Genomic DNA, 13,625 nt, shown 5'->3' with positions numbered 1-13,625 from the left:
GTAATCAATGAACCTGTCAGTCTCAGTAATATAACTGAGCACGACAATGCACTTCTCCCTATTTTCAATGTTACCTAGCATACACTGTCCAGTGGGGAAGTGTCACTGCTCAACAAAGGGCTCTCATTCTTTCCCACCATTCGCCCGAATTACCTTGATACCCAAACCGAGCTCTTGAGATTCTTCAGAAAAATCAGGCTTCACAGTTTTTTTCTTCTGAACCCATCACCCTTGAAATACGCCAAAACTCCCTTCAAACCACCCTCGAAATTTTCCCCCACTGGAGGAATGATTCAACCTGAAATTCCCACCTTCGAGAAATTGGTCTTGAATGATCTAACTACTATGGAAAAACAGAAATCATTTGTTCCATATAACATCTCTATCATTGAAAAAAACGCCCTTGCATCTCTTAAAAACAATCCATCCCTTGTCATTAAACCAGCTGACAAGGGTGGTGGAATTGTGATTCAAGAACTGGACAACTATCGGAACGAAATCTTCCGCCAGCTCAAGAACACGGAACATTACTGCAAACTTCCACGCAACCCTACAGAGGAAATACAAAAGATGATTCTTGGTGTCACCAACAAGGAACTCGAATCAGGATATCTATCTAAAAAGGAACATGAATTCCTTAACATAAAAGCCCCCAGAGTACCGGTGATCTACTGCCTCCCCAAAATTTACAAAAATTCCGGCAGTCCACCTGGCCGTCCGATTGTCTCGGGTGTGGCTCCGTGACTTCTTCATCAAACAATTTGTCCCGGACACCCAATGCTACATAACAGATAGCATGTTCATGATAAACATGATTGAGGACTGTCTGTTTGACCCCACATCCAGCACCATGTGCACGCTGGATGTGGAGTCATTATATACTTACATCCCTCAAGTAGAGTCTCTTCAGGTGATTGAAAAAGTCCTGAATACACAACCACGCCCACATAATGTCCCTTCACTATTCATTTTGCAACTATTGGAAATCTGTCTAACTAAGAATTATTTTCTTTTTGAGGGAGTATTTTATGGCCAGGTATTTGGAACTTCCATGGGAGCTATTTTTGCTCCCAACGTGGCCATTCTATACATGGACCACATTGAAACATCGTGTATCCTGAACTCCTCTACTCCTTTCCACAGTGGCATAGGCCTGTGGAAACGATACATAGATGATATCTTCCTTCTATGGACTGACCCTACAGACACTCTCACCCACCTTTTACATTGGCTTAACAACAACAGTGGGGGGCTGACATACACGCTCTCCATGAGTAAAGACTCAATACCATTCCTTGATCTTGAAATTAAACACACAGATGGCCGTCTGACCACTAGTCTTCATCGTAAACCCACTGAGCGTAATACCCTGTTAACCTATAACAGCCATCATCCCCGCGCCCTGAGAGACTCCCTCCCTTACTCCCAGTTCCTACGTATCCGAAGGAATTGTTAATTTAAGGAAGATTATTTTAAAAGCAAAACATTCTCAGTGATAAACTCAGAAACAGAGGGTACCCGAAAAAATTGGTACGCCGCTCTCTTAAAAGAGCTTGGTACTGCCCGGTGAGGTCTTGCTAGAACCCAAGCCTAAAAAGAACCAAGACAGACTGATATTTGTGACTACCTTCTCACCAGCTTCAAACTCTATAAGGAAAAGCATACTGAAACACTGGGCAGGACTGAATGCAGGGAAACTACAATTAGATTGCCCCATGTTTGCTTTCAAACTGGCCAAAAATATCAAAGATCACCTGGTACGAGCATCCCTCCCACAACCTACATCCAAAGTTACACTAAATGATGTATGGGGACTACCCACACTTACTGGCCACATGAAATGTGGCAACTGTGTAGCCTGTGATTCAACTATTGAAGGCAAAACCTTCTCATTTGGCTCAATCAAGTTTGAAAGAAAAAATGTGACCAATTGTAATTCATCAAATGTGGTGTATGCGATCTTTTGCCCATGCATGAAAATATATATAGGTTAAACCACGCAGAAAATAAAGCTTCACATTCGGCAACACCGGAGCAGAATAAAATGCAACACGGAAAACGCCCGCTTGGGGGAACACTTTGTGGAAAAGGCACACAATAAAAGAGACTTGACTCGGACAATTATTACACAGATCAAACCACCACCACGTGGTGCGGATGTGTCACAACTTCTTAACAAGGAGAAGCTCCATTGGATACTAAGGACCAACAGTATCCGTATGGGCCTCAACCGCCTTCAGGATTGGACAACCCTCCTCTAACTGAAGGTGCAAACATCCCCACGATATCCCTGGTTAGAAATTACTGTGTCAAAGAAAAATTACTATGTCAAAGAAATGTTCTGTCTCCGTCCTTGGATACAAAATATTCTCTCAAATGTGATCATCTGTCTCCCCTTTTGATAATTTGAATGTACATTGTTTTAAAGTCACCACCACTATCACTTCACAACCTTTCACTCTCCACTCCAAGATGGCCACCACGTCCTAGTTAACCTTTGAACCGCTTAGTTAAGCGTTAGTCCCTCCTTTATTGTTAATTTTAACCACATGCCCATGCTATCTCATTCTCCACTCCAAGATGGCTACAGCGTACTAATTTCATGACTGCCATTCCAATATGGCCTCCACACAGTCAGCGGTAGTCCCTCCTTTATTTTTCAAGACCACATGCCCCGAGCTATCTCATTCTCCTCTCCAAGATGGCTACTGCTTACTAATTGCATGACTGCCATTCCAATATGGCCACCACACAGTCAGTGTTATTCCCTCCTTTATTTTTCCAGACTACATGCCTTTTTATCCGGCTCCCGTAGAACAGCCTAACAGCGATCCCCGCCAGAGATGCAGCGTCCTGCGGTTCTGCAACAGGCACAACTGTAAGTACAACCACCCTAACCCGCTTAACCTTACTCCAGCCCCACTGTCACACATTTTTGACTGAGCCTGTGCTTCCTTTACCCAGCGAGCCATGATCTGTACGTTCTAATTAACTCAAAAGCGGGATATCCTGAAATCCACGCTATCATTGGTAACTATACTCTGCCCTTTTTTCTTACGCCCAATCTGCCATGACTGCACAATACTTATCAAGGCAACCTTCTCCATAGGTCCTAATTGAAACACTCCTCCCGACCTGTACTACCTCCCCGCCTAAGGATCTGCCTTGGAAATACCCTTCTCCTCTAATATCACCGCACCCTTTACACAAAATTGCTCACTGTAGAGATAATTGTCCCCGCCTTAAGGATTAGCCTTGATATTGACTTTCTCCCCGAATGCCACCCCGCCGTTCACACAAAACTGCTCACTGTATAGACAATTGTATACCTGGTTAAGATCTGCTGTGATAATACCTTCATATGTCACCATGCCGGCTACACAAAACTGCTCACTGTATAGTCAACCTTGTATCCAACACTGTGTAGTCATCGGTAGTGCACCAGTCACTCTGGACCCTCTCACTTCTATACTGGACACTGTCTCGCACTGAATTTTGTTTTTTAATCGCCCTTTCTCTGAACTAGTTCCCAATTTGAACTCGGGCTTTTAATTCTAACACCATTTCGCACTGCGCCGTCACTTCTCCTTCCATTTTCGCCGCCTGCGCCGAGCAGACTTCACGATCCAAAATCACTGCACCGATGTTTAAGTGCACAGTATTACATCGTTGCTCCAGCACTAAGCAGCCAGCAAAGAACGGTCCTTGAGGTGCGAACAGTAAAATGCACCACCATGTGTTTTTTGTTTTAACCCCTTCGATGCGGCCGCGATTCCCCTGGTGTGCTGTAAACAGCACGAACAGGGGCGGGCCGTGACGAACCCCAGCCGTCATCAGCACACGAGCACCGTAGTGCATGACGGCTGGGGTTCGTCATGAGCATGGAAGGGGTTAAACATGCCTGGCCTCGTATTCACATTGGGGGTTTTTTCCCTTCTCTCCCTCATTTTTTCCCACTTATGTCAATTGTATGTAGCATGAAAGGCAATTGTTTATAATTCCAAGACAAACATGAATTATATATTTGTCCTGAAGATGATGCCATTTGTCTTGTTTTTCGGCATCGAAACGTCGTCGACACAATAGGATCATATGTACTGAATATGCTTGTGAATGCTATGTACAATGGTCACTCAAACTAACATCAAGTCTGTTCACTGATTATAAGTATACAGACCGATTTGCTCGCTCTTGCCTATACTTGTTGTTTTGTCTGGTTCACTGTAGGCCATGGACTGTGCCCCCTTGACATTACTTTCTGATTGTGTGCATCGCCAAATAAATTCTTGTCCGGCTGGAGAAAGGACATAAATACTATTACAGTTTGTGTCTATTCTTACCCTGATCCCCCAAACTACTAGGGTCCACTGTTTTTTGTAATAAGTTAAACGCCCAAGGTCCCTAGTGTACTACCTTCGGGTTCCCTTGTTTCCTATAACTGCCAATGAAGTCGGGCAATGTTACCACTGTGCATAATTAAAAACATTTCTAAATGTATTAGCTTTATGCAGATAATGGTGTCCATAATGCGGTAACAATACAAATCAACATAATTTGCAGTAGTTAAATATAAATCTTCAGCATCAAATGCAGCATAATATTTTACATCTGAAAATAAAGATCGTATGGCGTGCACATCCCAATCATCTGAACGTACGTTATGTTTCACTACATCACCCTTAGAAACACAAAGTACATTTGGTACATTAATAATCTTGGTAGTACCATGAATTTGGAAATCCACAGCATCTCAAACTACGCCATCAGCGACTGGACAGGCGGAGATGTTGACAAAAGTGTGGTCTCTCTTAATGATGCGTGAAGACGAGTGCAGAGCCAAAGTTCCATCAACCAGGTCGCTCCCCTACTGCCGCACAGCTCCACCTATGTGTCAGCCCCTGCCTGCCTCTGTCTGCCGCTGCGCACTTTGGTCTGCTTCCAGTTCTGTGCATTTATTTTCCTGCACTTTGTGTATTTTGTGCATTTTGTAGCTTTACTTCCTTCGTTCTCTGCCCAGCTCGTTCCCCCCTCTTCCCTTTTTCTCTTCTGTACCCCGTTATTCCCACCGCTGCCCCCCTGCAGCCCCTCTCCCTTGCCTCTCCGCTCCCGCCTCCCAGCTGCTCCTCCCTCCCCCCGCCTTAAATGGCGGCTGCTATGCGGCAGCGCCTCTGGCGCTCCGAAGGCGCACCAAAGGCAAGCCTGTCTGTGCCCTTCGGCGGCTGGACCGCGCCCAGTACCAGAAACCCTGGACCCCCCATACGCCATGATGCTAGACTCCCACCCTCCACGCTCTCAACACTGGCCGAGACCACCGCTGCTTCCAGGCTGCCCCGAAACGCACCCACGGACCCTTCTCCTGCCACACCTGCAACTTCACCTGCGACAGAACCACCAAAACTCCAAGGACCAGACCCAACCACCTTTGCTGCATACTCCTCAACACCCACTCTGCACGCAAACATGCTGTCGAGCTCTGGGAACTGCTCGACACCTCCACCCCAGATGTTGCTTTCCTGACCGAGACCTGTTAGAACGACTCTGCGGCTCCGACATCTTCATAGCCATCCCTGACAACTACAAGATCACCCGCAGAGATCGCACCAACAGAATTGGAGAAGGCTTAGCCATCGTCCACAAGTCCACCCTCCAGGTCCACACCCACACTGACGATACCCACAACACCGCTGAACACCTACACTTCCTGATCCACACCAACCCCAACACCACCCTCAGAGGAACACTTATGTACAGACCCCCTGGACCCCAGGCTCTGTTCAGCGACTCCATCGTCGACCTCGCCAGCAGTCACGCACTTGCCTCCATGGACTACATCCTTCTCGGAGACCTGAAATTCCACCTCGAGAATAACACCAACACCGCAACCCTGATCGACAACCTAGCCAACCTTGGCCTCAAACAACTCGTCACCAAACCCACCCATGCCGCTGGCCACACGCTTGACCCCGTCTTCTCCACAAGCACCCAGGTCACCTTCAACCACACCACAAACTCCACTGGACCAACCACCGCTGCATCCATTTCATCTTCAAGAAACCAACCACGCACCACCGCACCCAACAGCTACCTCGTCACTGCTGGAACAAAGTCACGAAGACCAGCTGACCTCCACCCTCACCCAGAACCCACCCACCGAGACCACCGATCCCGACGCCGCCACCCGCAACCTCAGACAGTGGATCGACGACTGCGCCAACACCCTCGCCTGGCTCAAGAAACCCTCCTACAAACACACCAGCAAGAAAGCCACCTGATTCACCGAAGAGCTCCAGACCTCCAAACGTACATGCTGGAAACTGGAGAAAAAAACAATTCCACAATCGCACACCAGACAGCCACGCAGCCCACAAGGATGCCACTCGCAGACATCACCATCTCATCAGAACAGCCAAGAGAGCCTCCTTCAAAGCTCGCCTGGACAACAACGCACACAACAGCAAAGAGCGATTCTGCATAGTGAAGGAACTCTCCAACCCCAGCGCCAACACCAATGACATCCCGCCCTTGCAAGAACTGTGCGACTCACTGGCCACCTTCTTCCATCGCAAGATCGCTGACATCCACAACAGCTTCAACACCCCAACTGCCCCGACCATGACAGACTCCACCCCCCCACGAACACCACCTGCACCAACCGCCTGACCTCCTGGTCCTACGTCAATGAGAACGAGACACGAAAGGTCATGAACTCCATCCACTCAGGATCACCGTCAGACCCCTGCCCACACCACGTATTCAACAAAGTAGACACAACCATCACACCCCAACTATGGAAGATCATCAACCTCGAGGACAACAACATCTTAGACCCGTCCCAGTCCGGATTCAGATGAAACCACAGCACTGAGACAGCCCTCATCGCTGCCACAGGCAACATCAGGCGCCAACTAGAAACGGCGAAACATCAGCCCTCATTCTTCTGGACCTGTCAGCCGCCTTCGACACGGTCTGTAACCGCACACTAATGACACGCCTCCAAGAAACCAGAATCCAAGAAAAGGCACTGGACTGGACCATATCCTTCCTCTTCGGCAGAACCCAGGGAGTCCGGCTCCCACCTTTCCGATCCTAAGCCTCCGACATCATCTGCGGCGTACCCCAGGGCTCATTCCTCAGCCCGACCCTGTTTAACATCTAAATGGCTCCCCTCGCACAAGTAGCCCACCAGCATGACCTGAACATCAACTCCCATGGCGACACTCAGCTCATCCCCCCCCTCACCAAGGACCCGCACACTGCCAAAACCAACCTCCACGACGGAATGAAGGCCATCGCCGAGTGGATGAAGAGCAGCCAGCTGAAACTGAACTCGAACAAGACGGAGGGCCTCATCCTCGGCCCCACCCCTTCTGCCTGGGATGATTCCTGGTGGCTGACCACACTGGGAACAGGGACCACGCATGCAACCTAGGATTCATCCTCGACTCCTCCCTCTCCATGTCAAAACAGGTCAACGCCATCGCCTCCTCCTTCTACAACACCCTCTGCATGCTCCGCAGGATCTACAAGTGGATCCCAACCAAAACCAGAAGAACGGTGACCAAGTCCTCGTCTGCAGCAGGCTGGACTACGGCAACGCACACTGCACAGGAATCCTGATCAAACACCTACGACAACTGCAATGCATCCAAAATGCCTCCGCTTGCCTGATCCTCAACATCCCTCGTCGCAGCCATATCACCCCCACCTAAGAAATTTGCACTGGCTCCCTGTCAACAAGAGGATCACCTTCAAGCTCCTCACCCACGCACACAAAGCACTCCACAACACCGGACCAGCCTACCTGAAAAGCAGACTCAGCTTCCCACCCCCACCAACCAGCTCCGCTCTGCCGACCTCGCCCTCGTCGCCGTCCCCCGCATCCAACGAACGACCTCCAATGGCAGATCCTTCTCGTTTCTCAACACCAAGACCTGGAACACCCTCCCGATCCAGCTGCGGCAGACCCAAGACCTGCTCACCTTCAGAAGACTCCTCAAGACCTGGCTCTTCGAGCAGTAGCAGCACCCCCTCCCCTCAGTGCCTTGAGACCCTCACCGGTAAGTAGTGCGCTCTACAAGTGATTGATTGATTGAGTTTAACAGCAGAAGGTTCTGGTAGGTAGTGCCCATTAATGAGAAGGAAAAAAACGGTCACAAACCCAATGGACATGAACAGAAAAATTATGAACAGCACCATCCAGATATATGTCCAAGGAGGGACCAAATATGTCTGTTTAAATCAGGAAACAAAAATATGGAATTTAGTAGGGCCAACTGATGATGTAGAGGTCGAGTCAAAAGAAAAACGTGATTAGTTGTGTGTGCAAGGTTGCAAACCAGGCAATGACCCACTTGTGGGATGAGCATATTTAGTTTCATCATTGCAAGTGGAAGCTGGTGCGATAATCAAAGAATTAGTAACAGATTCCATCTCAATGGCAGTGTCACATTGTGTAGTGTCAGATGTGCCAAACACAGGATTCCTGGAAATTTCTGGACTTGATGCAGCTGGTGTTAGACTATTCAGAATCGGCCAGTTGATGTAGCTTGACATTGTCCACCGAGATGTATCTGTTATCTTTGCTACCAGGAAGTGGTGATAAAATGACTGTACGAGAACCCTTCACGGTTCACTGGAACCGGTGCACGATAAGAGGGGCCAAATTCATTTTTTGTTCTCCACCTTCTCTTGGACCAGGTCTCCAACTTTGGGTAGCCAGCCAACTACCGGAATCTGCAGTGCAGCATCAGAGACAGAGGGTAAATTTTCTTTTGCAAGACTGTCACGGGTCTCTTGTAAGTCCTGTAACATAGTAGAATGATTATCTACATCAAAAGTTGCGGCATCTGCCGCCATGTCTAGACCATCAAGGTATGGTGCAAACATTTTCATGCCAAAGAGCATTTCGTATGGGGATCTGCTGACAAATGTCACAAGAAATTACATAATTATGGGTTTATTTATATAAACCACGCCACCAGTAACATTGCTGCACAATTGAAACATTCGCCGAAACCCCAGCATGGACCTAAGCAATGCCTTCGTGCGCTGCTGTTATCAAAGTAAGTCTGCGGTCCGCGTTGGGAAATAACCTGCCCCCAACGTCATTAATTCTTACATAAGGTACTCTTTCGGGACTTAAATCATATGAGAACTTTGAAGGGAACATTTGTGGGTACTTACCATCCTTCTCAGTAGCAGCAATAGCTGCCAAAATGTCAATATTAATCTGAGTCATGGATCTTGTAACGGCTGATTTAGCTGCTTCACCAGCCAAACTATTACCGACAGAGTGTGCTCCCACGCGCTGGTGGCCAAGAGTGTGAATCACATGTGTGAGAGGCAGACATTCTTTAAGATCTACCACTCGAACCCAAAGCATCTTATGCTTAATTGCGCTGCTTTAGGAATCACAATAGTCATTCTGAGACCAGAAGAATAAGTTGTCATTGAAATACTGAACACAGTAATAGGAATCTGTTAGACCTGACATCATGGTCTGTCCAGATTTTTCTGCCTTAGTGAAGAGAACTCCCAAGGGGAAGAGTAGTTTTCCCCACATTTCAGCTGGAGGGGGCACGTGTTAGACCTGACATAATTGCCGTGAGTCTCCCTTCCATTTTTGACAGATTGCCTCCTCTGTTTTGATATGTTTTTGCTGGTTGTATGTTTTGGCCCCTGTGCCACTGCTAATCAGTGCCACAGTGCAAGTGCTCCCTATGTTAAATTGAGATACTAATTGGTTTTTCCATGATTGGGTTATTTGAGCTACTGTCACCCCCTAGTACAGTGCACCATGTGTGCCCAGGGCTTGTAGAGCAAATGCTGCTGGTGGGCTTGCAGCACTGATTGTGCAACCCACAGAAGCAGCTTGTAAAGTGTGCCTCAGGCCTGCCATTACAAGGCCTTTGTGTAGTCTGTGACTACCATGTCGACTTGGCCAAGTGCACCCACTTGCCAGTCACTAAACCTTCCCTGTGCTTCATATTAGACACCCCTATGGGAGGCCCAAGGGCAGGGTGCATTGTAAGTATAAGGTAGGACATGCTCTGGTGTGTGTAGCATGTTCTAATAGTGAATTACAGCCATTTTTGTTTTTAACTATTGAAGGCTACCTGTTCTCATAGGCCAGAATGGGCAAATAAGCTTGTTACATTCCTACAATCCTAACTGACTCAGGGAACATGGTAGAAATTCGAGTTTAGTATGCCTGAACTCAGAATAATAAAATACATCTTTTAGTAAAGTTTATTTTAATATTCTGTGTTTGCAAATACCACTTTTAGAAAGCAGGTGTTTGCTTGCCTAACCATTTGAGCCCACCTCTGCTGACTTGTGTATTTCTTGTCTCGGTTTGTGTGTGACAGGGCTGGGGAATTCCAGGAGACAGGCCGGGGGCGCCCAGTGGTGAATAGAGAGATCAGCACCCAGATGGGAGGAGGGAGTCGCACCTGGGACCTGAAAAGGGCTGGGCCTTCCCTCTACAATGATGGCTCCACCCCCTGTGGCTTGTCTGATGTCTCTGCCCTGCACTATGAAAGAAGAGGAGGAATCATGTCAACAGAGTGCTCCAGAGCTGCATCTTCCCTCCCCTGTGCTGGCTCCACCTCCTGTGGGGTGTCTGATGTTTCTGCCCTACACAGTGAAAGGAAGAGAAGAGTCATGTAAACACAGTGCTCAGGAACTGGTTTGAACTAGGCAGAGGCCTCTCTGCCTTTAGAGAACAAAGAGTTTTGGGGAATAAATATTGGGACCCAGTCCCACAGACTTTAGATCACCTCTGGAACAAGAAACCTTTCTGCCAAGGAGAAGAACCAAGGAAGCTGCAGGAGTTTGGACTGCCCCTCTGCCAGTGTGCTGTTTGCTGTGTTGGCCTGCAGTGGTTGCTTCATTGTCAAGGGAAAGGAGAAGGAACTTTTAAGGACTTTCATTCATCTACAGAGTATTCTCCAAAGGCTTGAACTGTGCTTGCCTCCTGCTGAAGTCTCAGGGCCTTCACCCCCAGCTCCCTCCTGAATTTCCTAGCTGGGAATTCTGACTCCAGTCACTTGCGTACCGCTGGGAGCTGGAAGTGCGACGCATCGAGAAGAAGCGAGCCTTCGTCGCATCTCCCTGGAAGCGTGTATTCATCAAAGCTGTCTGCTGTCGCATCGCCGGAGAAGAGCGACGCATCGAGAGAGTCTCCATCGCATCACCGGAGAAGCACGTCGCAGGGCCTGTTGTGGCTCCAAAGTACAGAGTCATCGCAAGGCTGCCAGGGCGTCATCGCATCGTCATCGTCATCGCATCGTCATCGCATCGTCATCGCATCGCCACATCAAAGGCGCCATCTTTTATCGCAACTAGATTGTCGCATCGCATCAAGGCACCATCTTGCATGCTGCATCGGGCCCGCAGGCTGAGAATCTACGCATCACCTCCGCACCGGTAAGGTTCACGATGAGTCCCCTAATCTGCGCAAGCATTGAGGAAGGACACAACCGTTCCCCTGGGTCACGAACCGACGCATCTCCCCTTCTGCGAGTCCTTTTATTTACTTTGCTTCCCGCATCCAGGTACTTTGTTGGGAACTTTGTCGCATCTACCAACAACTTGAACTAAAAGACTTTAATCATCTTTTAAGTAATCTTAAGTGTAGTATTGTGGATTTTTGTTGTTTGTGGTCTGGTGTTTAAGTCTATATAAAGAATACTTATTTTTATAAAACCTGTGTTGTGCCCATCTGTAGTTTTATCACTGTATTACTGTGTATATTCACAAATGCTTAACACACTGCCTCTGTGATAAGCCTGTCTGCTCATGCCAAGCTACCAAGGGGGGTGAGCAGGGGTTATTAAGAAGTGTAATCCCCTTATCCTGACTTTGAAGTAAGGGTCGCTATTTGGACAAAGGTGAATACCATTGCCTACTAGAGACCCCCAGATCTAACAGAATCCCTTACAATTAGAGTAGTCACATTAGGATCTGCAAACTCGAGGGCTAGCACCAAGGCGCGCAGCTCGGCCAATTGGGCGGTACAGTCACCGAGTGCTTGCGTATGAACAACATTAGACTTGAACTCACCGTTCGCTATGAAACCCGCCACTATAGCACAGGCCACCGAATAAGCACGCTGAGACCCAGTGATCGGTTGCCCTGAACCATCGGTGTAAATGATACAATGGTACTCCTCAAGTGGGCGTAAAGACAGTGGAGGAGGATGAATACATTCATACTGCAAAAACTCCTGTGTCTGAAGAGACAAGTCAAAGATATACATGACATCTGGAGATGTCAAAGAAGTAGCCCATTGGATCCAACGTGGATGCAAAGCTTTAGAGTTAGATACACTCACCTTTGTCACTGCTTCTAGTGCAGGGTAAGGTGTCACCACCAAAACTTGTTTCCCCTGTGCCAGTGCGTGTTCCTTCAGAATCGCCATCTGCACAGCTGTCAAGACTGTTTCAACTGTAGAAAACCGCAACTCAGCAGAAGTGTACAAATGTGACTTGTAAGCAATAGCCACTGTGTCACCTTCGTTAAAATTCATGTAAGTGGAACTCACTGTGCTGGTACAATTCTTATCACCAGGTTTGTGAGGTTATTATGTATTAACAAGATTTTAGATTCAAGACGCTCAGACTCGAATGATTGCAGAATAGCTGAATGTTCCGGAAGCCTGAGGCTTTTGAAAATGTAGGTTGTATCAAATCATAAAGAGGCTTGATACGCTGGGCATATTCGTGAATATAAGTATGCCCGAAGCTCAAAAATCCCATCAAAGACTGTAGTTTTTTCAGGGTTGTACGAGGTCGCAAAGTTGCCCATTTCTTCAAGAAGTAAGGCACCAAGCCTCTACCTTCATTATTGAGCTCATAGCCCAAAAACAACACTGTGTACTCTGCAATGTGTGATTTTGCAAAGTTACATTTGTATCCGTAGCCTGCAAACAAAATAGTGATGCAGTCCCGTGGCAAAGATGTGTCCATAATTCGTCGTCCCTGAGATAAATATCATCAACGTACGAGTAGGCATCTGGGTCTATGCTGTCTAGCAAAGAGACAACACAGTGACGAAAACTTTGGGGCTGTTTTTGTAGCCCATAGCTAATTGCCTAAATTGTTTTTGTTTTCCATCGGCTGTGAATGCCATCCATTGACTGCAGGCAGGGGACAGATTGTGACTGAAAAAGCTATTGGAAATGTCAAGTGTAGTTTTATATTTTTTACGAGCAAGACTCTCTACAAGAGCTGAACTATGGGTTTTCTGTACCGCAAAAATGCGACAATCCAATACTAAGCGGTAAGACCCATCTGGTTTGGTTACAGTGAAAAGAGGGCTATGAATTGGTTACACACATGTCTCAATCACTCCTTGATACTCTAAATGAGTCAGAATCTCAGAAATGGGACCTTTAACTTCCTGCCAAAGGGGATATTGGGGTTGAGGCTGTGGCATAGACCGCAATGGTATCTCATGCATTGGAGAATCTTTATCCCAGTCCACATGAGTATGGTACAGTGTTGGTGTAAGCACCAATGCCCACTCATCTGCAAATTCCTCTGCATGCTCCTTGGAGACACTATGTGAAAAACTCGGAAGTATTACTTCCTCTCCCCTTCGGAGCTGCCAGAACAAAAGGTGGG

Source organism: Lissotriton vulgaris, chromosome 1_1 (assembly GCF_964263255.1).
Source record: "Lissotriton vulgaris chromosome 1_1, aLisVul1.2, whole genome shotgun sequence".
Classification (NCBI taxonomy): Eukaryota; Metazoa; Chordata; class Amphibia; order Caudata; family Salamandridae; genus Lissotriton; species Lissotriton vulgaris.
Note: the sequence above shows the minus strand (reverse complement) of the source record.